At 38.3% G+C, this 26,326-nt stretch overlaps 1 protein-coding gene across 2 annotated transcripts in view; it reads left to right on the top strand.

Annotated features, from left to right (window-relative positions):
- Positions 1–10,079: 10,079 nt before the first annotated feature.
- The window catches only part of TFEC (transcription factor EC), a 135,822-nt gene continuing 119,575 nt past the window's right edge, over positions 10,080–26,326 (top strand). For both annotated transcript variants that reach the window (XM_069851006.1, XM_069851009.1), the window contains exon 1: positions 10,080–10,157. The gene's annotated coding sequence lies outside the window, so the exon portion shown is untranslated. The remainder of the gene's footprint in view (positions 10,158–26,326) is intronic.

Below are 26,326 nucleotides of genomic sequence, written 5' to 3' on the forward strand. Positions count from 1 at the left end.
ATAGCAGACCTTCCACGACAGCAGCACCATCCCCTACGTAAATGAATCTCCAACCATTACCAGCCACCCTGTTATCCTAGTGCTAATGCACATTTTGGGCTCCAGAGTCTCCTCAGTGGAGCTTGTGCTCCTTCATTGGCTTTTATGGCGCTGTAAGCTCAGATCTGAAGGCAGAGGAGGACCTGTTCTGTTGGTTCCAGAAATCATAAGCTTCCAGTCTTCCCCACTGTGGGAGTCTCATGCATCATGGGTTCAGCCATAGCCTCATGCCCTGCTTACCCTCTTCATTGTATAGCTCAGGCTTTTATCTCTGTAAGGTGTCCTACTAATCAGTAGGAAGCTTATGACTAAGGAGGCAGGCAATTCTTAATCATGACCAGCAGAAAAAAAAGCATCAGTCAGCCAGTTGCTGTTAGCTGTGGATGTTTCTAGGAGCTACAAGAAGCAGCAATCTGAAGGCAAACAGTAAACAGAACAAACCCTAAACAAGAATAAGTAAATGAAAGAACAAACCTCAGCTACTAGGGAGAAAAGAGCTACCAGCAGGAAGTGTACATGGCATAACAGCAGTGCTGCTGATAACAGCAGATCATTGTTCAGTAGAAATCTGTCCAGTCATCATTATTGCTCACATATAAACACAGATCACAGGGCAGATTTATGAGTCGCAGTGACTCACTCTGAGCTCCATTTATAGTCTATAGAAAGAAATAAGTACTACTAGTGGGTGATGCATCTGGCTTACTTAGGCACCAGTCTTAGGGTGATCCAATGAATCCTTTAGAGACAGTAATTTCTTTTTGACTTTGATGTTTAATTAATCACACTCTTTCCAGTCAGATCACCCCAAGCTGTGATTATTATTTGCAGCCTTAGGGCCTGAGTAGTTTAACTCATTTTTACAGAATCAGAGAATCTCAGAACCACAGAATCACAGAACAGATGTGCCTGGAAGGTCCTCTGGACAGCCATTAGAGCCAAGCAAGGGTGGCAGGAAGCCTGTGTGAATCAAGGTTCCAAGAAATGTTGTTTATTTTGGCTGTCTCAGATCTTATTAGGCATACAACTTTCACTTACAGTTTTTCTTTCAGAAGAAAGTTACCTTGAAAGTTCCTTTGGGTTGTAGAAACTCAACCAAATAGTTCAACTAAATTACTCATAGGATGTAAAAATAATCTGGATACTATGTCTGTAGTATTTTGATTTATCTAACCCTGGACATAATGCAAAGGAGATTAGCCAGAAGGTTTCATCTTATACAGATGACTTTGGTTACTTTGTCTCTTATTCCTCCACTTCTTAACCCCTTCCTTCCAGCAAATGTTAATCTATGCTTGAATCAGGTAGTGATGACAATACTACTGTGTTTTGCCCTTTTATAAGACTAAGGGAACTGAAGTTGCACTTGACTTTGACAAGTCATGTGAAGCAGCAAACCAAATAAATAGCATCATAGGCATCAGGTAGTCATTTACAATGGATCTTTGGTCTCCAAATCTTCCTAGCTCATCAGTCTGAAGTATTATAAAGAAACAATTTATGGTTCCGCTCACCTCCAGCTGCCTTCTTCTTTTTGAAAGCCACAGAGTCGTTTCTGGTGAAATGCTGCCCCTTTGCACTTCCCTTTCCACATCAGTTTGAGCAGGTCTAACTTGATGTTAGCAGGAGGCTGTTCCGCACCTTCTGGCTTCTATTTTCAGGGTTTTATCACCTCTCTTCTTATGATCTGATCCTGCAGTGAATTTTCTTGCCTTCCTAAGCCTGCAGGAAACCTAAATAAGATTAACATGCTACCAGTTTATATGTTTGAATTGGTTCACTCTGCCAGTTTTGGCATCGAGGCATGGGAGGAAACAAGTGACCACATGGAACTGTGGCATCTTTGACTTAGGCTGAAGCTATCAAAACAGCATCCTCAGGCTGTAGTTTAAGATACTTCTAAATCACCACTGACTCCCCCAAAGTAGCCCCTTTCCTTCTTAACTGTGCCTGTGTACACATTTCTGTGCCCACGTAGCACGGGTGGATCACAGCAGCCTCATTTATTATATGGCTCTGAAAACAATTTAATTGGCATGACTCAGCAGACACCTCCAAAAGCAAAATAGAATGAAAGGGTGAGGCTGATAGCTTCTTACAATGGTAAGAAATACAGCTCTGGCAGTGCTGTTCTCTGTTCTAAAAGCATAACAACCGTTTCTGTTGAAATTACATACAAATAAAAACTCTAAGATGTGTCTTGCTTAAAAAGCTCTATTTTCTGAAAGGTTCAACTTATGCAGATAAACTTTAGATTGTTACAGCTCACATGGAGAAAAGGGAGAGGTGTGAGGGAATCAGTGATATAAGAAGCAGCAGTATGAATGTCCCATGTTTTCCGTTACCCATTGCCCAATCCTGAGAGTGGCATCTACCTCTGAAACAACTGAATAACTGTATGACATCAGATAATTTACTCCTGTCATTGATTCAACTCTCTTTAAGAAAGTGCTGAATAAAGTTGTCTTTCCCATGCCATGACTTTATTCCATGTATAAATATTTGTGTATTCAATACATAAAACATTTCAGAATTAAACTACTGTGGTTTTTTATGGTTTCATTAAATCATTCCCAAGATATTCAAGTTAGAGCAAGAGTGTCTTCCAGTGGAAGAATTATTCTTTGTTACACAGAGAAGACATTTTGTTACTTATTTTGCTTTATCCCAAGAGCTGAAGGTAGTTTAACTTTTGAATAAAGTCCAAAGAGTAAAGTATACTGCTAACTAAAGGTCACAATTCTTCCACCTAAAAGCTCCATCGGTAAATCTCAACTAAACCATCTCAATTTTCTGTCAAGTGCAGCTCACAGCTGGTATCATATAATTTAATGAGCAGATGTGGGACTTGTTTTATTCTTTTTATTTTTCCTTTTTTTAAAAATTTAATGTATAGGCATTAAAATTGGTGCATTAGTTATGACAAAGTAATATATAATCTTAATGAATCAGGAAAGCATAAAATCAGATGGCTCGAAGTAATGCATGGAACACAGACAAAAAAGGATGTCAGTTTTGAAGGTCAAGGAATATCCTGACAGTGTGTATTTCTATATCAGCAGTGCACACTGACCTCTTTCTTTCTCAGCTGACAAAATGCTGTGTTTGGTGATTGTTTGTGGAAACAGAAACAGGAAAAACAGTGTCTACTGAACTGTACAAGAAGTAAATTAGGAGAAGACTAGAAATAGGAAACACCTGTGAGAAAGTCAGGAAACAGCAAATGCAACCCTCCTTGCTCCTTCACAGGCAAGGAAAAGGTGACAATTGTTAAAGCTGTAGCTCTAAATCCTGCAGACTACAAGGCAGAGGGATTTAGTTCAGGACTACCTCCACAGGCGGCTGTGTCTTACTACGATGGATCTCCGCAAATTACTCGTTCATTAGTGTGTTGATAAAGCCATAGAAGGCTCTGACAACGCAGAAATGCAAGTCTTCTTTCCTGCTATGTTTTACAAGCTGAACAGTTTTTAACATGGCTTTATTTGCAAGACTCCAGGCTGAGACTGCCAGGGAGACAGGCATAAAAATCATCTTTATTTGAAAACTGAAGAAAGCTTTTGCTGTTATAGACTCCAAAAAAGTGGTTAGGCTTGTGTTAGTGTGGCCTATATACAGTGAGTACGCTGGCAATCAATAATCAATAATAGGGCTAGCATTTCTGCAAAATCAGAAGTTCTGATGAAATTATGGGACTATTTGTGCAATACAGATTCAGTGAATCAAATGCTTTGCAGAAGTACCAGGCTGACTATATGTGTACTAAGATCAGAAATGCAGATGCAAAGTGGCTGTGCCAGGGATTTCTGCAAGATCAGGAGTCTAACTGTAACTCTGTGCCTTGCAGTCCTTGCCAGATGTATGGTACCACTCACTCTGCCTGGACACACTTTCAGTGCAAGAAGATTAAATATAACTGAGGAAATCCAAACATAAGGTCACTCTAACCATAAGGCCATTTGTTTCCAGCATCAAGCAGATTTGAAAAACAGGACAGAGCTTGCAGATAAGTCCCTTACAGACTTGTAAGCAACACAAGTACTATGTTGCAGCTGTAGGGTTGTAGAAGAAACAAAAATATTTCATATACAATACAGACTGTTCATTTCTGACAGTGAACCTCTCTAGTGCACAGATGGAGAGGTTTTTTTGGCTGTCCAGAGATACTGAGTATTAAAACGGTGTGAGGCCCCGTAATATGAAAACTTAGAGAAGGGGGTTTTATCATAGTGAACTGTTGCATAAGCCATGTTGTTAGTTATGCTCGTTCAATAGGCAGAACACTCAGATCAGCTGGTTTGTCCTGAAAAGAAGTTACTAGTCAGTTCACAGTAGGGCATATTCTGTCCTTTCATTGTGGGAGGTTTGGTTTTTTTCCTGAGGATTTAAATGGCTTTTGGTTTTATTTCACGAAGGCATCTGATGTTTCTGGTGAGAAATATTACTTTTTAAATTAGAGGAATACATATACTACTGGTGTACTAATTTTTTTTTGTGTGTGTGTGTGTGTTTGTTAATTGAGTGATGGGAGGTGTTGGTGTTGAAGCCCGTCAAAAACATCAACTTTGTGCAAAACAGAGTTATGGCTCTTGGCAATAAAGGAGTTTGCTGCCACCTTATGGGGCTGTGAAGTATTGGTCTCCTAAAAGTAGTGCAACACTATTATGAAAAGTCCTTAAAATTATTTTCCTTTATGTATAGATAATCTTGTGAGAGCGTAGCCAGTCCCTAGTCTAAATTTGTTATTTCAATTAATAATTCCATTTTAATTTAAAAAAATTGCCATTATTTTGGCTTATTTAATCTCATCGTTTGGTGCTGTAAAGGTCAATTTTCTCAGTAGACATCAACACCCTCTCTAAATACACATTTTTATATTTTATTAATCGCTGATTTGGTGTATTTTTTCATTCACTATGTTGTCTATTAGTTATTATGTGGAAATTCTTTTATGATCTTAAATTACTACTTTTAAAACCCTATTAACAGATGGAATGACAGACATTTAACTCTGTACATGCTGTACTGCTTTACATTGGTAGGCTTTCCTGTTGATGGCTGAGGGAGTTTCCTTCTACATTTACTGAAGATATACTGGTCTTGCTATGTAGTCTGGAGAGCCGTACATAGGGAAAGTCCTTCTTTCTGTCCAGGGGTGAAAAGACTGGGTAAAATTTCTTTCAACTTAAAAGAATATATCCATTAAAAAAATAATGATTTTCCATACCTATTAATATACAAGTAACTGCTCCAAATGAAATTGGTAGTCAGGGAAACTCAGACCTAAAACTGCAGATTTTTTAAGTACAAGAGAAAAAAGATCTACTACAAGCAGATTTTGAATTCTTTAATGTCTGTAAGCATGATTCCCACCACAGAAAAAAACAAACCCAAAGCATGGTATTGTCTGGGATAGCCATGAGGAAATACAGGTCTGAATGGGGCAAAGATTTGCTGTTTTGCAGAAGATTCTGACATTAAAAAGTCCCGGGTTGTTTTAGAATAAACCAGAAAATTTACAAATTTCTTAGAGAGAGAGGCTACAGTATAGTAAATACGCCTCTAGTTAGTGTATTCACCTCAATTGCAATTCACAGTTTTGCTCTGCCCAGGAATTCTGTGGAAGTTGAAATTGAGAACTTACTGAATTTAAATATTGTTTTTATTTCTGCAAAGGATTCTTCAGTCAGTTAGGGTTTTCTGTTAGGCTTTTTTCCCTGAAAAGTCCTCACTCAGATATATTGACAAACAGCTCAGTGATATTGTTGGGCTTTTCCACAAATCTGAAAGAAAATGGGGCAGATTGAGTTGAAAAGAGTTGAACTGCAGCTGGCGAGTTTTCACTTCAAAAAATCTCACTTTCACTTAAACCTTCATGTTATACTTTCTCTGACTTGCAACAGCTCAGAAGAGCACATTTTAGAAACGTTATGTGGGTGACTATTTTGATAAAAGAATTCTAAACCAAATGCAAACAATTAAGATGATGCAAACAACTTTTTCTGATGTGAATAATTCTAGTGTGTACGTGTTCCCTCTAGTGGCTGTCTGTGAGTTAGAGATGGCTACGGATGGTGCCTGGACAAATGCACGCTGCATCAGTGATTTCTTCTGAAATATCTTTCTGTACCTAACACCTTACTCCCTCTGTGGGCTCCTAGCTAAAGTCAGAACCCCAAGCCTGATCAATCCCTCTGTCTGCAGTGAAGACAGATGTCAGCATTTTTACCATTTTCACTGCAGCAAGTTGTGCCAGTTGAGGACAGTGGAGTTGGGGAGCAGTGGTCATTGCTGTCTCTGAGGCAAAGGTGCCTCAGACCCATATTAAGTACAACCAGAGAGGTGATAGGATCATGAACCTCACAATAGTTGAAGAAATATATTTTTCTATCTAATGCTCTTCCATTCCTTGGCCTGGTTACTCATTAAAGGAAGGTGCAGTGGTGTGGGTGGTTTGTATGCAGGTGACTTCAGCTGTATGAATTGCAGGAATTGTTGGTTTTGTTTTTTTCAGAGAATTTGAAAGTGTGTATGTCATATGATAAGCCTCGTGAATGAATTTGCGCGTCATAATAGAACAACTTGTATGTCGCTGTAAAGCGTTCACTCCATCTCTCCTTTTGACTTTAAAGAAATACTTATTGTTCTTGTTCTAGCATGACATGCAGTTATTTCCCACAAAGGAAAAACATTTATCATCTATCATTAAACAATTCTTTGTTAAAACATGGCCAAAGATAGGATTACCTAGACTACAAAATTTCTAATTCTTCTCTTATAGCTTGGTTTATTTTGCCTCTAGACTTGGATAATTTGTTCATTCAGATAGCAGGCAATTAATGGAGAGTACATAGCCATCTTTTTAAGGAAGAGGTACACATGGGGCATACATTTGTCAAGGAAACCCATACGAGTTAGAAAACTTAAAATTTCATTAGGTTTTCATCTATGAGAGAAAAAGTGGAACAACTAGTTTGCCTAAAGCAAGCACATATCAGTGTGGACTGGTGTGTGCTACTGACAATGTCCGGTTACCACAGGTTATATTCCTGCCTCACTTTATTCCCTATCTAGATAATTGCTAGGAAGTGCTGGGAGAGTGTCCTCCCCGGATTCCCTTTTCCCTATCTCACTCCTGAATGCAACAGTCTATGGTGGTATGCAGCCTTCAATATCTGTATTGAGTTTCTGTGTTCTTATACGTGTTTTGAGAAGGACAGAGGCCATCAACACCTTGGTCATCTCCTTGCCTTGGTAATGATTTCCTCTTACTTTTCTTTATTTTCATCTTCCTATTTGCTGTCATTATCATGCATTTGATTTAACTTTTAAAAATAAATTAATCTCTCTCACTATAGATCACTAATGAAATCAGTGTCAAAACATGTTACATCACCTATGTTAGTTCTCTACATAAGGACTATTCCAGGACAATGAGGACACGTAGTCCCACTGAGTGGTGGCTACGAATCTCAGAAACTGTTCTGCTGAACGTGCTGCTCCACGGTAAAGATCTGCAGTAACTAATCTTAATCCTGAGTACTTTGCAGTAGCTATCTATAAATATAGATCTAGGGCTAAGAATTTTGCTACCATCTGCTGATTTTTATTTAATTTTGATATAAGCCTGAAAATTTCGAAGGTGTTTTTTGTATGATCAGATGACACAATGACTCAGCAGTTAAACTCCAGCATCTGTCGCAACAGCGCCTCCTGGGAGTTTCTAACAAGAACTAGGTTGTTACTAGTTTACAAATTATCATATTGAATAAAGAGGAAGTAACCAGTAAGTAGAGTAGGGAAGCAGAGAAACCCTTCCTATAACGGAATAGTCAATAATGAAAATGCCAGTAATATTTCCTTGTTGAGACAATCTTAAATTCTGGAGAAAGAGACAAAATGGCAAGAAGGTTTGGCTTTTAGAGGATGCTCTGGAATGGCCTGTGACAGCAGACTACCTAATATGACAGGCTAGAAGGTCTGGTTCGTTTCTCCATGATTAGGAGCTTTTGATACTGATGCTGAATGAAGGGTTGGACACAACAGGTATTTTCTTTGCAAAACAGAAATTTATTAAGTGCTACTAACAGTGACATGTCAGTTTCTGTGATTTGCTGTTACTGCTCTTCAGCTTCCCATGGCAGCTGTTACAATATGAGGATTTACTTTACAGTGAGGTTAAACTATGGAAAAGGGAGAGTTGGGGGCAGGGGATACTTTCCCTTAAAGTTACTTCACAAGAATGTGCAGACCAAATGACTGAGACGCAGAATTTGTTTGCGTGGGTGGGGAGCAGGGTATCTAATCAGGGAATTTCAGGCAAAGCAATATAACGAAACTGTGGGAGTATAGAGAAGGGTAGTGTGGGTGGAAGTAAACTAAAATAACATCCTGAGGGTCTGTAACTCACATTTGATCAGATTTTGTTGTGTCTAATGTTAAGATGGGAGTGTGGCCTTCAATGTGCTCTCAGCATGGGTGGAAGGAACCCAGGTGGTTCCCGTACGCTTGCAGGGTACCAGCCTGGCTCCTCGGTGGCCTGTGGAATGTCTATGGGTTTGGCCCGACTGACAGCAGTGAGAAACCTTTGTAAACTCGCAGTGTGTACACTGGTCACTCGTGTTTTAATAGGAAAGCTCAGAAACAGCAAGTAACCTTGTTATAGCAAAGAATTCAGAAACCAAATTTGAGAAGAGAGTTGCTGATCTTTGTGGTTAGGTACTCCAGGCCTTTAGACTTGGAAGATGCTGGTAGGTGTTGGGAATGCCAAAACCTAAATGTTGATCCTTATTTAGGGAATAAGTAGGAGCAGTTAAACAGCAGTTTTCCCAGGGAGATCAGTTACTTATTATGAGCATGCTAAGAATCTCTGAAATTGTAAAACCAGAGGACAGAATATGCTGCAGATGATAGGCTCCTACATCTACAAATCCAGAAATTTTCTAATGTGGTAACATATTTCACAGGTACCAATTAACTCTGATCACACTACATTGGATATTTCTAAGAAGCCACTTCAGAAATATCTAGAGTTGACTGTGTCTTGAATATGTTGAAGTGCATCTTCAAATTTTAAACAAAGGCAAAAACTCCTGAAAAATTTGCCTGGAAAAAAATTTTTTGTGGGAAAAAAGAACACATCAGACAAATGGTTTGTAAACCCCCATGAAGTGAACAGTACTTTTTTCCATTCAGAGATGCCATTTTTGTGATACAGTAAATGAACATCAATGTAGAAATAAAATCTGATGTAAATAGTTTATTTCCTGAAAGCTCTTGAATTGGTCAGAAAAAAGCATCTAAAACTCATATAGACAAAAAGTACATTTCAAAACCAAATGCAATATAAGAAAAATTAGATTCAGAACCATTTTCAGAGCAGAGAATATGTTTTGTATCCTGAGTGTTAATAATTAAATGCCACATGTTATTTTCTGAATCTAACCATCCCAATGCTTCTTAAGTATACTCACAATTTTCCTGAAAGGATTATAAAATTTTATAGTTTTCAAAATGTATCACAGTTTGTGTTTTGATTTGCTGGAACACTTGAAGTGAATAAGGAAAGAAGTCATACGCATTGTTTAAGACAATGTTAAAATATTTACATAAATTATTTTCTCCTAAATGCAGTTGACCTTATAAGGAAATATAGTCATTGGTTGTACTCTTCTTTGTTTAGCTTTTGGTATTGAATAGTATTGCTATTCATCAGACTAAACATGTGCATTTGACATTTTTCATATGCAGTGTGGGATGCTTGCTAAGAGATACCCAGCTATTTTTCATGGCCTCTTTATTAGACTTGGGTAAGAGGAGCAGTATTGCAGAAATACCTATTATTTCTAATTTTAAAGTAATATCCTAAAATTTTTCTGAGAGTCTGACAGTATTCAAAATAGTTATGCTTTTACGCTAGTCACAGCTTAACATTTCTGTTTAATAAATGGGAAATGAGTTTTCTGTGAAAAAGAGGAAGTGACTTCGGTTTATATAGCATGACCTTGTCTAAGGGGAGACACAGTCTCTCACTTAGAACTGAAGGAGAACATGCTCTGTGTCTGAAAAGCCAATACAGAAAACATACTGCAAATCATGTGCCAGCAGCGTTACTGAAGGTAACATTTTTTCGGAATATTTCTTCAGGAAATATAAACAAGAAAGCAGATACTACTGATTGAAATATACTATTTGGTTTAAAAAAATTCAGAAGACATAACTTCAATAGAGCGATCTGTGAGAATTTAAATATTTTTTAATTATGTATTTTTATTGATGTAGTGATGTATTGAGGTAGTGATGCTCAGAGATGTCCTGAACAGGTTGAGGAGGTCATTGTATTGGGCAAACTGAAAAAGACATTTCATTGCCAGAAAATGCTTTGTATCATAGTTTAAAGGGCTAATGAAATGAGAAAGCTAATGTGTTAAGGGAAAGTGTAACACTAATACTTGTGTGTTTATCTCTTTTATGACAATGCTGTGAGGTTGTTATTATGTGTAAAATTTTGCATGTGATACATTGGGTATATTGTTGTTATGACACAGCTTTTGAGATGTTTCACAAGGTTGATGCTAAGATGTTTAGACACAGGTATGATATTCTCTGCTGAATCATATTCTTCCATGTATGCAGCTGAAAATCACTATTATAGCAGTGTGTGCGACTGCAGTGCTCCTTAGTTGTTGCTGCTGGCTGATGCCCCGGCCTGTCAGTTTCTTGTTGGTACTCCAGATGTGCATCCCCACTTGTGCTGCAGGAGGGCAAAGGGAAGCATGACAGTAGAGAGAGCCATGATGGTCCCTGTCCTGCCATCCAGTGCATCCTGCAGCCGGGTCAAAGCTGATGGCTTGGTCCTGTTCAGGCACTGGTACCCTCCTTGGGGCTGTGCTTCTGCAGCTGAACTTTTCTGGAAGAAAGATTTCCAGCCTTGTAAAACCAATGTTTAGGGATGAAAAAATAGTTTTCTGGCCTTGATCCCGCTTCTCTTGTCTTTTTGTTGTGCTTTTAATGAAAGATAGAACAGCAAATATGGTGTGGGATTTTGAAAGATGTAGAATCCAGTGTAACTCAGTGATTTCACACTCAATTAGATGCCTGCACACTGACTTCCTCTTGCCTCTTGATTCCAAGAATTAGGTATAAATGGTATCGGGCATAACGTTGCATCATCATTGCAGATGTTGGTCAGAAGTTTTAGAGTAGCACAGTGACAGATCCTGAACTTTATTTTGTAATTGTAATAACTGGCCTGGGTGAAAGTTAATACAAGAGTAATCTCTCTGCCAGACAGTCAAGTGTTTCTCAAGCCAAGAAAAAGGAAACTAGATGAAAGAGATGTCATTTTTGTCACATAAAATGACAGTGTGTTATTTAAAATCTCTGAAACTGAGAAGGTAAATAGGTCCTGATTTTTCTGTCCCTTCTTTGGTCAATCTATATGTAAATTCCATTATGAAAAAAAAAAAAAAAAAGAGAGAGAGAGAGAAACCCTGCATATTTTACTGGCATTCAGATTCTGCAAATTTGGTGGAGAGAAGAAATCTATTCATGTGCCCCCAAAGTTTCTGTGGCACTGGATGTCATATAAAAATGTGTGTTCAGCAATTTATCACAAAATGCTAGATTCGATCTCATAAATTCAAGATTTTTTTCTTTCCTAATAGTGATCACTTCCCTCATATTTTCCAAAGTACTTAACACAATTTTGCAATTAATAATAATGAATAGAAAAATCTTGTCTTCTCAATTCAGACCATTATCTTTTTATAACATATCTAAGATTTAGTGTATTATAATTTTACTCTGCTAAAAATGTATTAGTGTTTGTTTTGTTCCACTTATCCTTGAAAGAAAACTTCAAAATAAGCCCACAAAAATAGAAGGATGCATTTATGGAATCATAGAATCCTTGAGGTTGGAGAAGACCTCTAAGATCATTGAGTCCAACCATCAACCCAACACTACCTTTCCTACTTAACCATGTCCTGAAGCACCATGTCTACATGCTTTTTGAACACCTCCAGGGATGGTGACTCCACTACTTCCCTGGGCAGCCTGTTCCAATGCTTCACCAGCACCCATCTTGCTACAACCTTCTTTGAGGCAGTTGTAAAGATTCCCCTCAGCCTCCTCTTCTCTTGGCTAAACAACCCCAGTTCCTTCATCTGCTCCTCACAAGACTTGCTCTATAGACCATTCACCAACTTTGTTGTCCTTCTCTGGACATGCTTCATCAGCTCAATGTCCTTCTTGTTCTCACAGGCCCCAAACTGAACATAGTATTTGAAGTGTAGCCTTACCAGTGCCAAACAGAGGGGTACAATCACTTCCATAGTCCTGTTGGCCTCACCATTCACGATACGAGCCAGGATGCTATTTGCCTTCTTAGCCACATGAGCACACCGCTGGTTCGTGTTCATCTGGCTGTCAACCAGCATCCCCAGGTCCTTTTCCATGGGGCAGCTTTCCAGCCACACTTTCCTGACCCTGTAATATTGCATAGTGTTGTTGGGATTGAAGTGCAGGCTTTATGTTTACTTACATTTAAATTTACTTAAATTTAAATTTATATTGACTTACATTTTAAAAGAACAATAAAGGAATTAAAAAAATAGAATATACAGTATTAGAAGATGAGTATTTGTATTGTATGAGTGCTACCGCTGACAAACTGGAGCTGCTCAAGAAGTAAGGAGCTATTAAACATGAGCAAAGGCATAAAAATCTGAATATATAGAAAATACGCAGTGTCCTGTAATTGCTCAGTTTCTGGTAATGGCTCTGTGTATGTGGAACAATGGGTATTTAGTTATTTTTTTCGTAGTTTTTAGCAGCATGGGATGACAATGCTGAAATCTCCCACATCTATATTTGGACCATACTTCCTTGTTTCAGATGTCACTGCATATTTTTAGATATAAAGGGGGGATTTATATTCTTTCAACATATTACAAAGCATGTGATGTTTAAACAGAAGACCATGAATGCCCTTTTAAAATTGATTTAAATCCAGTTACGCTGTCCACCAGTTCCTTCTGTGGAAATAGGTCTTGGAATCTAGAGCAAGGACTTGGCCTGCATGAAGGAAATGTCTGTCTTGTATCCAAGGGCTTAGCCTTCCCACAGAAGAGAAGCCCCTAATGTGCATCCCATGGCTCCAGAGGTGCAGCCTGCACTGAAGCTGTGCTGCATGCACTTGTTTTGCATGTGTGCACATTGTGTAAGCACTGAATCCAGTGTCACCCAGCTTGTGATGTAAATTGAGTAACGGTAACTGTGCAGGCACATATAGGCAATATATAGGTGTATGTGCACAGAATACAAGCGTATACAGTGCGGGATGCCTGTCTACCTATGACTTTGAAAGTAGCTCTGGGTGAGATGTATCACAAATCCTCCTTTTCCCTTCTCTGCTTACCCTCAATGATCAGAAGATTTCTCCTTATGGCCTAAGAAGAAAGGAGGGCTATATGTTTAACTGAAACAAACCTGTCCTGTGGTAGGAGAAGAGGTTATGGTAGGACTGCATGGTAAACAGCTAATTTAAAAATAACATCAGCTGTAGCTTTAAGAAACTCTTCTAATTTCATATAAATAAATTCCAAAATGGTGATTTTTTTTTCCCCTTGCTATTGTTGTTTGGACTAATTTCTCATACCTTGGCCAGATTTTTATCAGTAGATTTTTCCATAAGATTGTCTCTATATCATGCCTGAATGACTCACTATAGTTTCAGGATCTTTGTCACCCTTTTCCCTCTAACTTCTGCTGTCTAACACAGAAAGTTTCTCAGTTTGCCTTACTTATAAATAAGATGCTGCATTCTTAATAAGACTAAGGTTGTTGAGTGATAAAGTGAAAAAAGAGCAAGGCAGAAAAGTGAAAGACATAAAGAGTAGAAAGAGCTAAAAGAAAAAAGTGTTTTTTACAAAGCTACTGCCTGACTTACAAAATAAAATAGTATTATCATAAACTATGAACATATACACAAGGTGAGTTTATGTTATACACTGAAGACTTTAGTATTATCATTACGCTTTAGTTTCATTTTCCACTCAGTTGTCCAAAATATAGATATGAATAATTTCTTTATGTAAAACATCTAGCCTAGCACTTGTATGTCCTTCTTTCTGATGGAATACGAGTTTTTCTTTATTCTTTATGTTTTTATGTATTTTGTTGAGTCATTCTCAAAATTCTAAGAGACTGTTTGCCAGATCCTGATCAGGTCGCATGCGCTTCCTACTCAGTGTGGAAACCAATGGTGATTATTCAATGCTGTGAATGCTCTAGCTTCAATAGAATAACTGTTTATCAAGGAGATATCACTCTTTTGTTAGTAACTGAGAAAACATCCATGCCAGTTCTGTTTTGTTTTTTGAGCTTAAGGGCAATGTCCATGTTTGTGCTATCTTACGGCTTTTTTTCGGTCTGCCACTTTCACATTACTCTGCCATTTTAGAAATCACCATCTTATTCTTTTCTAAATAATCCCATTGGCCTTTTTGAAAGTAATATGCCTATAGTTAAATTCCTAAGTTTTTAAATGCCCCGTTGTTTCTCTAGCTTGGCTCTCTGGACTTTTTTCCTTTTTACCACGTTATTTCTTCTGCCACCCAATATGTTGATTTACTTTTTTTTTTCCTTCTTAACAGTCCTACAGAAAATAAGAGAGAACTCAGCTACTGACTTCTCATATGACTCAGTTTTCTCCCCTTCTAAATACATCTGGTTTACTGCTATGATTTTTTCTGTCTTCTCAAAATTTTCACCTACTTATCACACGGGATCAGAGAGAGGTGACAAAGGTGTCTTTTTGTCACTTTCTCAGTGTCCTGGTTCTGGCCCCTTTATTGGAAACTATTTTTGTAACTGCAGATACTACAGTATGCTCCTTCATTTTCTGCTTTTCCCATTCTGACTAAGTTTTAGGAAAAAGGGTGAAGATGATATCCTCACTCGAAAGTATATAAAGAATCCCCTGATGTAGGAAAAAAATCCCTGTTGGAATAGATGAACCAACTTAATGTCTCCTGAAAGAGATCTGAGGTTATGATCCCGCGCTGGCAAAATTTCATTTTCAGAGTGTTATGTTGACAAAGAGTGAAACTGGAGTGAAAGAACCTGTCTAAGACATTTGAGGTATAAAATCTCTGGGGTAAAAAGTGATGTGTATTATTTTTTTGTGTGTGGGCACTTGAAGATCATGTGAGTGTGACTGATTCAGAGCTGTCTTGAATTTCCTCAACTGAATAAAATACCATCATATTTACCAGTAATAGGTGCCAGCCTTTTTTTGGTAAACCTAGCTGATTTACTGTTTGTTGTGGGATGTGTTAATGTAAATTTTTTGTAGGGAGTAAGGGTAGTTTATAGATGAATAATACTATTTGGATGTCTGCAGGCCCTGGTAACTAGGACAGCTGAGATCAGAATAAAATAGTCACTGCGTTGAAACCATGATATGCAGCTTCCAAATAATTACTACCCTTTTCAATAGTGAGACATATCTGACTAACAAAATTAAATAGCCAGGAGAATTTTCACATTATAAATATAGTGTTTGTAAACATACCTGTATAATATACAATATTTATGCATATACTTTATAATATAATATAAATATGACATAAATATAAAAATAAAGTAGAAGTTAATGTTTTCTGACTTAGCTAATAGTAGTAAACAGGTAATAATGAAAACTGAGTTTATGCTAAGGCCTACACATACTGCTGCTGAAAAGTGTCTGGTTTTCTGTGAGGAAATTTCTACCACTGGAGTTTTTATACAAACATCCTTCAGAATAATGTGGGTATGGTTTATAACTTAACAAGTCTAGGGTGTGGATAAGATGGTTGACCCTGATGATCCTTCAAGTTGTTTTTTTCCATGACTTTGTGTAGGGGGCTCTAATGTTGTTTCTGATTTATGCTGAAATTTTGGGAAATGAAAAGCTTGAGGAAAAAATAAAATAAAAATTACTCAGTATATGCGAGGAAAACAGAAATGGTCAGATGAATATCTAAAGAAAGCAAGATTTAAAGGCTGCTTGTGTGGACTTTAGGCAGAGTTTTAAACAGTGAACTTTTCACATTTCTTCCTACTAATCTACCACCCTGTTTAGCATCTAACAGCAGAAAATCTGGCAGTAATACTGTGCATGTGCTCCTCAGTGCATGCATGGAAAAAAAATTGGCAGAGTGAAACCAGTTTCTAAAGAAGGTATGTAGTGCATGCAAATTCCCTCACTTGCAAGGAGGGTTACTCACTTGTATACTCAGAACATCCTACCAGACTCAGTTCTGTTGTTTTGTTATAAGCATCGCTATTCCCATACATTAATAACTCATGGTCACATTATAGATGATCATTAAATTGCCTTCAACATATATGGATTCTAAGGATTTAAATCAGGAGGTGCTTTATTTTTCATTTTAACTTGTTTTCCTTTCTACAGCTTTTTGTTGCTTGTGTGATGGCATTCCTCAAAACCTGGTACCCTATCAGTGAAATGGCAATACAAATTTCCTTTACATGGTGCTTTTTGAAGGCCCTCCCTGTCTTAAATATATTTAGGTGCATATGCTTACTCCCAACAGATTTCTGAAGTACAGTTTATTATAGCAGAAGAACTATCTTTCATTCATAAGGACAAACAGGTTTATCTCTTTGCATCAGTATTCACACTTTGCATAAGCCCCTTAGAAGAAGTTTTCCATTTTTAATGATTTTAATTAGCATTTATGAAAAACTGTGGTTTCATATGATATAAAGCGACAGATTAAATTTGTTAAGTGGATAATAATAATAAAAAGTGAGTTGATTTGTTTCACTGGAGTTTAAAAGGCTTTTGCTCAACGGGGCTTCCATGTTAATTCATTAAGCATGCTTTAGACCTTATGGAGATTTTTTTTTTATTTAATTAACGCAGATCAGACTCCCAGGAGATTTCATGTCCTCCACAAGTGTGTGTGATAGAGACAGTAATTTAAAACCTATTTATAGGCCTTTGTGTTCATTTACTTGAAAAGGGGGATTAAAAAACTCTATGAAATCATTCTAATGCAGCAGAAGCTACTGAAGTTCTTTAGAAGCCAAGTGCCAAATGCACTTAGAAATGATAGAAAGGCAGTGACTAGGGCTAAGGTTCAGAGATCTGGTTTATTTTTCTGGCTGCAACCATATTTTTTGTGGTGTTCAGCAGTGGGCTATAAGATCAAACCACCCATAACTTGCTCTCTGTAGCAGGAACTCCTGGCTTAGCTGTCGCCTGGTTTTAAGACATGGAATGAAAAATTGTGGTGTGGTTAGGACAATTTTCTGGGAAGTTGTGGGTTGTAGGTTTCAGTTTCAACAAACTGTGAAGGTCCCCAAAAGCTTGGTTGCACTGTTCTTGGAGCACGGCAAGTCTTTCTTAATGTAAGAAATCACTGCTAGAGCCTTCTTTGTTTTTGTCTCAATGTGCCTACCATAATTTTTCATTGGAGTCAATGATATCTAAGCACAGTAGATGTAGTCTGAGAATGCCTCAGAGATCAGTTCCTTTCTATCTGTTCTTGATAATGTTTTGGCTGGACTGAGGTAACCAGCTTCTACATGTAAGGTGTTTCTTGGGATGATCTGAATTAAGATCAGAAAGGGAAAATCATCACTTGCCTGTAAAAATAATAAGTGGAAGGAGAAATGCAGAGAGAGAGAAGTAATCATTGGGGAATAGAATGGCAAATCATATGATAAATACTCCAGAACAAGATTCTGTAAATCATGTGAGAGCTGTGGAAGGAGCTCTCAAACCCATGTGCAGTATCCTCTTGTTCTGTATCTGAAATTCTTCTTTTATCACATGTAACATCAGGCTTCTGCATTGATGGGAATTAAGGGAAAAAATAACAGCATATTATCACACAATTAAATAATATATACTGTTACATACACAAAGGGTAGAAGATCAGTAATTGCATACCCTAAATTACATACAGCATTTCAGTTGTTTTTCCAGGCTGGGGACCAGGATGAGTCTCAGTGGAAAGAGGCTGGAATGGAATGGAAGTCTACTCTACTCAGGAAGTAACATAATATCATACTTGAAAGTCCTCTAAAAAGATGGGATTACTTCTGAGATTCAGACGTCTGTGTGGCAACCTATGAGCTAGCTGTCTAATCTCCCTTAAACTCAAGCAAGATCTGGTTAATACAATTAGAGCTGCCTGGAGATTGATTCAACTGACCAGCCACTCCAAGGTGAACTGAACTACACTTTAATTGTTGCTTTGATAGCCACTGACTGTAATGGAGGCTTAGATATATAACACAATGTGGATTTCTACATACAGGCACCCAAACTAACATCTCTCAATCTTGAGCTGAACTTAATCTGGAGAATCTCCCCTTGATACAGACAGTTTTTGAACAATCAGTGCATTTTAATCTACATGGTCTGTTGTAAAAGTAGATGAATGTAGTTTTTTACATTTTGGATTACGATTGAAATGCTGGCTACTTTATACTCATTGGAGTTCAGTAGAAATTTTCTAGTGGTGAGTAGAATTCTGTGTGTGCCAACAGGATTAATGATGAGCATTTTACTAGTCCACTCTCCCAGCAATTCTCTGAGAGGTGCTGATGTTACACGACAATAATCAGGGAGATCTGTGTTTCAGTGCTGAGACATGGGATTGCTGTTATTCTGTGTTTCTATTCCTTGATACTTAGGAAAAGCTGGAGCTCTATTTCCTTTCTTGGTCTAGTCAACAACAAATAAAATATATGTGGGCTTGTGTTGGAGGGCTGCTGCTCCCTCAGATAAAACTTAAGCACTGTACTTCCCAGTTTTGATTTTATACATCTCTCAAGTTAGTTTTAAGATGATCATTATTATTATTACTACTATCATTATTTTCTGTTGCACCTTGCAGATACTAGCAGTATTCCTGTGAGATTAATGTTTTTGTGTTGCATTCCTTGAAATGTATAATTATGATCCTAAAGGATCCTAAAGGATCATAAGGATTTTCTCTGCCCAGTGCTATGCCTTTCAAAAAAGCATTTGAAGGGTGCTTTTAGGGACTCCCAGAGGATTACTGGTAATTTCTCTCCACTGCTGTTAATTCTTGGCAATATTTTAATCTCCATCAAAAGATAAAAAGTGTAAACTGAGAACCCTTTAAAGGTGTGCTCCTAGAGTGTAATGATTTAATATAGGGTCTGAGGCCTGCCTGAGGTCTAGCAGATCATCTGAATGGTTTCGCAGCTTTTATGTTAGCAAAGAGAATTACATTCAGAAAGAACTCATAGAAAGATAACTAACAGAACTGTTAAAACTGAACTTCTAAGGAAAAATTATTTTTCTAAAGCTAAACCAATTAAAAATGATATTTTATCCAGAAATTAAAATTCAGAATGCTTCATCCTCAATAGTTAAACACATAATTAAGAGTGGGAGTGCAAGTAACACAGTAACTTTAGCAACTTTACTTCAGACAAATGATGAAGAATCTTCCTGAACTTGGTCTTATTATTTCTGTGATAGGAACATGGTCTGTTCTGGAAGAATGATTATATTTGACAGGAAAAAGAGTGCTGGTTCAGACTGTCTATCAGCTAATGCTAATAACAATATTCTGAACACATATTAAAATCCTAGATACAGAAAGTTTTTTTGAGTTTTATCTTTCAAGAACATACGAGCTGTAAAAAAGTTATAATAAAACTGTGAAGTTCAGAGGGAAAATCTCCTAATCCTGCCTGAACTCTTTGCTACAATATACTTTAATGCCTCATAATGTCATAAAATGATACTGTTTTTAACCAAAAGGATGGTAAAGCTTATACAAACTAGTCTTATGTAGTCAGTAGGTGTTAATACAATATAAAATTTAAGAATATAGTTTGGAACTTTCAAAACATCCTCTATATTAGTGTCTATAAAGAAAAAAGATGACTTTTTATTATTATAAAAAGACACATAACAAAATATTTACTGTGTTTTCACATTCATATTTTTATCTCAATGGTTTATGCTCTTTAAAATGCAAAATTAAAAATCATAAAGGGTGAATGATAGTTCCAACTGTCTCATAGAAGAAAAAAATCATTCAGCATATTACAAGAGAAAAACACCTGCTCCTATTTCCTGAGGTATGAATCCAGTAAACAATTCTGAGTCACCTACGGATAAGGGTTAGTATATATTAGGCCTATATGCAGATAGGTGTCACACGCGCATACAAAACAGTATTAAAGTTGGTAGTTCCTCATATAGGAACCTGGAGCTATATATGCGTATCAATCCATGTACAACTTTAAAATCATTAGTGTTACATATTTGGCCTGTGCCTGGCGTCTTCGGTTGTGGTAACTTGGTTTTCTTTTTAAGAGTGCAACTTAACTCGTTGTTTTCTTGGTTTCTAATTTGTAATTTTTGAGCATGAAGTGGTGTGATGGTGGAGGTTCTTGGAAGCAACTTACCCCCTTTTTCTGAACATCCCATATTTTGTGGAGGCACAGATGTGGCAGAGGACACTAATCTTTTCCAGGAGATAAGACTCTATAGTGTTTCCTGTCCTTTTTTCACTCAATGGATCAACTACTTAGCAACCCTTATGAATCATGGCATGAATCTTTCCCCTTGAGGCTCCTTGAGAAGCTCCTGCAATTTCAAAAAACACTGGAGAGTGGAGGGGCAAAGGGGGAAGCTTTTGGTAAGTGGGACTGAAAGTCATCCTATCTAATTTTCATCAAAGAAATGCTAAGTATTCAATCTAACCTTGTTCTCTGGACTTCCTCTAGAGAGAGAGAAAGAGAAGGGAAGAGGTAGAAAAACTCCTCCCAAGGTGAATAATTTTGTCCTCTGGAGTTTTGAAACGGAGATGAAATGAATCATTTTCTGTGTCTCCATTAAGGAGCCTAGATGGCGAGCTTAGACCACACATCAACTTTTAGCAAGATGAATGCAGTCTGGAAAAAGATGAGAAGGATAAATAAGGCAGAGCTCAGCTGTGTAGAAGACGATAATGAGTGGGCTTATGTAGCCAATGAACTTTCCCTGGTTTATGGCACCAGGACACTTGACGCATGGAGAAAGCATATGGTTTTCTAACAGGGACAGGAAAAGCAGAGAAGTCAGGAATTGGAAGGAAAAAAATTTTAAGTGCAGCATATGACAGAAAGAAAAGCTGAGGTTTTTACCTTGTCCACCAGACTAAATCTAGGGGGTATCAGAGGGGAGTTCCAGTCCAGAGGAACCTCGGGGGACCTTCGACAGTCTGCAGACAGGAAAGAGTAGAGGAAAACAGATTATATATTTGGCGATATTTCCCCTGTTTGAAGTTTGCAGAAGGGGAACCCCCAGAGAGCTTTAGTCAGCCCACCACGTGAACTTCAGGGAGGAAATGTTCTCCTTTTACACTGTCAAGCATCCCTTGTGAGCAAGTTACATTTTGAGCACTTTAAGCGCTATTTCCGCCACAAAAAAGTCAGAGAAATTTTGTACTATATCAATTCAGAGGCACTCTCGTGGTTTTGGAGAAAATCCAGCCAATCACATGCCTGCTCAGCTCTTGCTTTTGCAGGTATTGGGATACAAATTTTGAAGTTGTTCCAAATTTTAAGGTACAGTGAAGGCAAAAGTAAACCTCTGCACATTATTCAGGGAAACCTTGAGAGAGTGAGACTCTCTGTGAGAGTTTGTTAGTCATAAGATGCCATGAGTATGCAGAACGTATGAAAAAGATTAGTTCCTGGAAGTTAATATGCTCTCACAGACTCCCACAGAGTTAGGATGGTTGAGTATTATCTCTTCATTGCAGGCGGGGATGCTCAGACAGGCAGCTCTTCAGGGACTTGAAAGTGACACAGAAGCCAGCAGTAAAACTCTGCCGTAAGCTCTTGTGACTTTTGGCCTAATGCCTTATCCACTTACTACAATTTGTTTGCCTTAATTTGCTTGAGGCCTAAGGGAAGAAATACCAAACTAGTTCTGCCTCACATAGACCTCTTACAAGATGCAGTCTCCAGCTAGTTGCATGTAGCAGAGGATGCAAGAGGCTCCAGCTGGCTGAGTTAAAAAAAGATGGAAGAAAAAAAAAGGGGTTCTCCTTTGGCTTGTTTTTACCCAGGGTGGCTACATATTTTCAAGATGTTTGCAATGTTGATAATCTTCTGTTTGATTTCTCTGCCTAAGCAAGAGGAAGCTGGGGCTGAATGTAGCTGTGGGTGGGAGAAACCACCCCATTTAGTGAGATAGGGTGATCAGAATGGATACAATTCTGCTTCCTCTGTCCTTGCATCATCTTGCTACTCTCATCGGTCTCATGCTGACTGCCCCGTGCAGGCACAGTATCCCCTGGCTGCTGTCCTCCAGGCCCACCCCGTGGCTGGACCTCAGAGGACCCCGTAGCCCCCAAGCACCTAGTGAGGCTGCAGCATGTGGAGGGGGTCCGGCAGCTCGGCTGTTCCTCTCCTAGGCTGCTGATTGCTCCCCACGCTGCTCACACCATGGCTGGGGTGGCAGGCACAGATTGCCCTGGGGACATGGGGAAGAGAGCTTGTGGCAAAGCGAGGGTTTCATCCCCATAGCAAGGGCAGGCAGTGGGGATAGAGCCCAGCCCAACTGCAGAATGGCAGCCTTGCCTCAGTTCCAAGGTGGCTGAGTGTTCCACAAGCCACCGCAAACATTACAGCACCCAGGGTTCTGCTCCGCCAAGCCCACATGCCACCTAGCAGCAAAGTGACAGGGCTATATAAGTGGGAAGATGTACAAAAGTTTTAAGACTGCAAATCCAGGCTGATTGGTGAGGTGGTATTCCAAAACCATGGGCACAAGCTGCTGCAAATGATGGCTATGGAGAACTTCTCATGGGCCAGATGCTCAGCTCCTGGTGATGCATAACGGGACTGGAAAGCTGCTGTGACAGGGTTGATGATTTTCCCTGGCATGGGGAAGTGCCTTCATTGCTTACATTTTAATGAAGAGAAAGAAACAACCGAAAGTTTTGTAAATATTTCACTCTGTTCTCTTTTACTCCACTTTTAACTGTTTGGGTTTTGCTTCCCTGAATTATCTAATGTTGTTTCACCAATTTTTTGAACACTGATGATCTGGGCTATAGAGAAAATTATTTTGAAAGGAACAGGATGAAAATTAGACACTTAATTGTCTTTCCAAAAAAGACCTGTGCACAATCCCTCCAAGATTCCTGTCATTAAAGACCAGAAAAAACCTCTCAACAGCCTTCTCAGCCAATTCACTTTTAAGACTGCTGTTTTCCAATGTAAAATTCTTTACTGTCCTTTACACCAAAAAAAGTGCCTGTTTCTGATAGCAAATAGCATCTCATTTGAGTTCTGGAGACTTAAATACCTAAGCATCTGCAGAAAATGTGTGTCAGTTAGAGCACCTGGCTTTGTTTCACCATTTCTTACATCTATTCTTTGTTAGTATTGGCTGAATTATGGCTTTTAGTGTCACAGTAAAGTCCTAGTGGCTCTGCTGATATGCTGTGAAACCACTGGATGTTGTTGACTCCCAGCCAGTGTTTACCATTGTTCCAGAGACGTGTGTGAGCTGCAGAGTAAAAGGTCACTCAGAATACTTTTACTACTTTTTTTTTCTCTCTGGGACAGGGACTGCTCATCTACACAGCACTCATGTTTTACCTGATGTCCTGAGTGTCAGAAACATGCTGCTAGAGTGTTTCCAGTTGGAGACCCACTGCTGTCTTTTAGAAATCCTTATTGCATCCCTGAAAGCAAGAGAGACAGAGCCCTCCATTGCACTGCTCTGCTGTCACAGCACTTAGAGCAGAGTGAGTGTAAAACCCAAAAGCATCATAGAGTTCACTGCAATTTCAGAAAAGCCAATGTGCTGCAAGATTAGTTCTAGCTCATCTTACCTGCTTTAAGAGTCCAATATGACGGCTTTGTTTCCAGCCTCCTTTGCTTTGTTGCAAGGGCCACTTTGGGGGGATAGGAAAGGCTTAAACTGAGATTTATGATAATTTCGTATTTTGCTCTCATCTTAATTTAAAGATCCATTTAAGCTCAAATTAAGCAAAGCTCCTGCTGTTAGCTCAATCAACTATGAATGGGACTGTGCAACCATTACACATCCTTTGAAAATAATGGAGTAATAGGAAAAAAAAACCTGCTAAGGCTTTCCTTTTTGATATAGAAGGATTTACTGCAAAAATTTTCATTTGTTTTTTAGGCTTTGATTACTTAAATATTTTCAAAGAAGAAAGCGTACATGATTCTTAATTGCTCCCTAAACTGGGAAGCTGCTATGTCTTAAGCAGAGAATTAGATTATTGTGTGGTTCTTGAGGATCTGTGTCCTGCTAATCTCCCAGATAAAATTAACTCTGGAGCAAAAGTCAATAATCATGATATCTTAATAATATACACTCCAAAACAAGTATATGCTCTTTCAGATTACTAAAATACCGTCAGTGAAAGCAAAACGTAATGTGACATGCTGGGGACATCTAGTGGAGGAAAAGTAAAATAGTAAAACATAAGCAACGGGAACGCTGTCTGCTGTTAGAGCAAAATACAAAATGAGGACTCACAGAGCTGAACAAAAGTTCACTCTGTTTAAACCCTAAACTAAATTTTTCCAGACAAAATAAAAGTGTTTCATGTTTAGGGAGGAACCAACTATGCCTTTGTAGTTGCATTTAAAGAATAAATTAATTTAATTTCATTTTGGAGATGGGAGTTTATTTCATGTTTTTTTTCCTATAGTTTCATTTATTTGGCAAGTAAGTTGTTTCAGCTTCCCTGCCTGAAGTAAAATAAACAGAATACTAAACTAAAATAATAGTTACCAACCAATTTATTAATTCTGAGTTGTTTGGCCGGAAGATGTTAAAAGCGGAACGTACAAGTAGCTCAAATACACTTTTCTTGTCAGAATTAAAGCTGTCAATGAAGTTGATTTGTACCACTACCATTACCAGTATTATTACATTTCATGTTTGACATTTTATGTATGACCTTAAACTCAACTTGGTTTTGGAGCTGTGCTGTCATATTAGGGAGCAAAATGCTTACTTTGACTACCCTCACCACAGAACCAGAATCCTGAGTCCTTGCCAGGAATAATTTCAAATCTCCAGAAAGTGACATATTTATTTACATGGGCTTCAGTTAGACCAGTGTTCCTGGAGGTTCATCATTTGGAGGAGCCTGCAGGTTTTAGAAACTGCTTGAAAGTGGTGCGAAAACAGTTACTGACCTACCATCATGATTACAGACAGACCAAATAATATTTAATACGCACAGTAACCATCTTCCCATCTCTCTCACTTCACTTAACTGCCCAACTCACTTACAAACTCACATAGGTGTGAACATGTAGGCTTGTAATATGTCAAATCACTGCTTATGGGAGCAGCCGGAGACTGATTTCAGGAGCCAAAGCCAAAGAGAACCACCTAGTCCTGAGCAAGGCTTCAGACTAGAAAGTGTGGGAGGGCAGATGTTAAGAAATAATCATAGAATCATAGAATGGTTTGTATTGGAAGGGGCCTTCAAAGATCATGTAGTTCTAGCTCCCCTGCTGCTGGCAAGGACATAATGTTGGAGTACAGCTAAATGGAGCTATGCCAAGGCCCCACAGGGAAGTAGGACACCACTGATATATATTGATTTATATTTTTGTTGTTGAAAGAGAGATACATTTTTGGGTCAACAGTTGCAGTGGTTTCAGACAGGGACATTGTGTAGTGCCTCTGTAAAGAAGCACAGAAGCTTGTGTAAAAAACATCTTAAGGAAGAATTGGGTTACTTTGGATCTGAAACTTGAGAGAATCAGGAAACAGCAGTTCCTCAGAGAAATTGTTCAAGCTGTTCTACTCAGTGTATATACTACATTTTTTTCTCAGTGCTTCAAGGGATCTTTTGGTAAAGGAAATGATGCTATAGCTTTTTATTTTAGCATAAAGGTTTTGAGGTAGTTCTTCACAACAGCAAAATCTACAATTACTGTTAAAGGGGAAAAGTCAAATAAACCTACGTGAGCCCTTAGCCTTCTCTACTAGAGTTACTATAAAAAGCGGTAACCAGGAAGGAAGGTAGGTTAAGGAATAGTTATCTCTAGGCAGAAGTAGTAGAATTTGCTGCCTTAATTCCCTTAAACAGTGGTCTTCCTCTCCCCAGATAAACACCATGATAATCCTCTCTCCCGCAAAATGGGCTATACTAGCCAAGTTCTCACCAGTCATGACTACTGTTTTCCAAAAACTTGTGAGATAAATGTGTGATCATGACTGAACATGAGCCAGCAG

The sequence above is a fragment of the Phaenicophaeus curvirostris genome, chromosome 1, assembly GCF_032191515.1.
Source record: "Phaenicophaeus curvirostris isolate KB17595 chromosome 1, BPBGC_Pcur_1.0, whole genome shotgun sequence".
In the NCBI taxonomy this organism is placed as follows: Eukaryota; Metazoa; Chordata; class Aves; order Cuculiformes; family Cuculidae; genus Phaenicophaeus; species Phaenicophaeus curvirostris.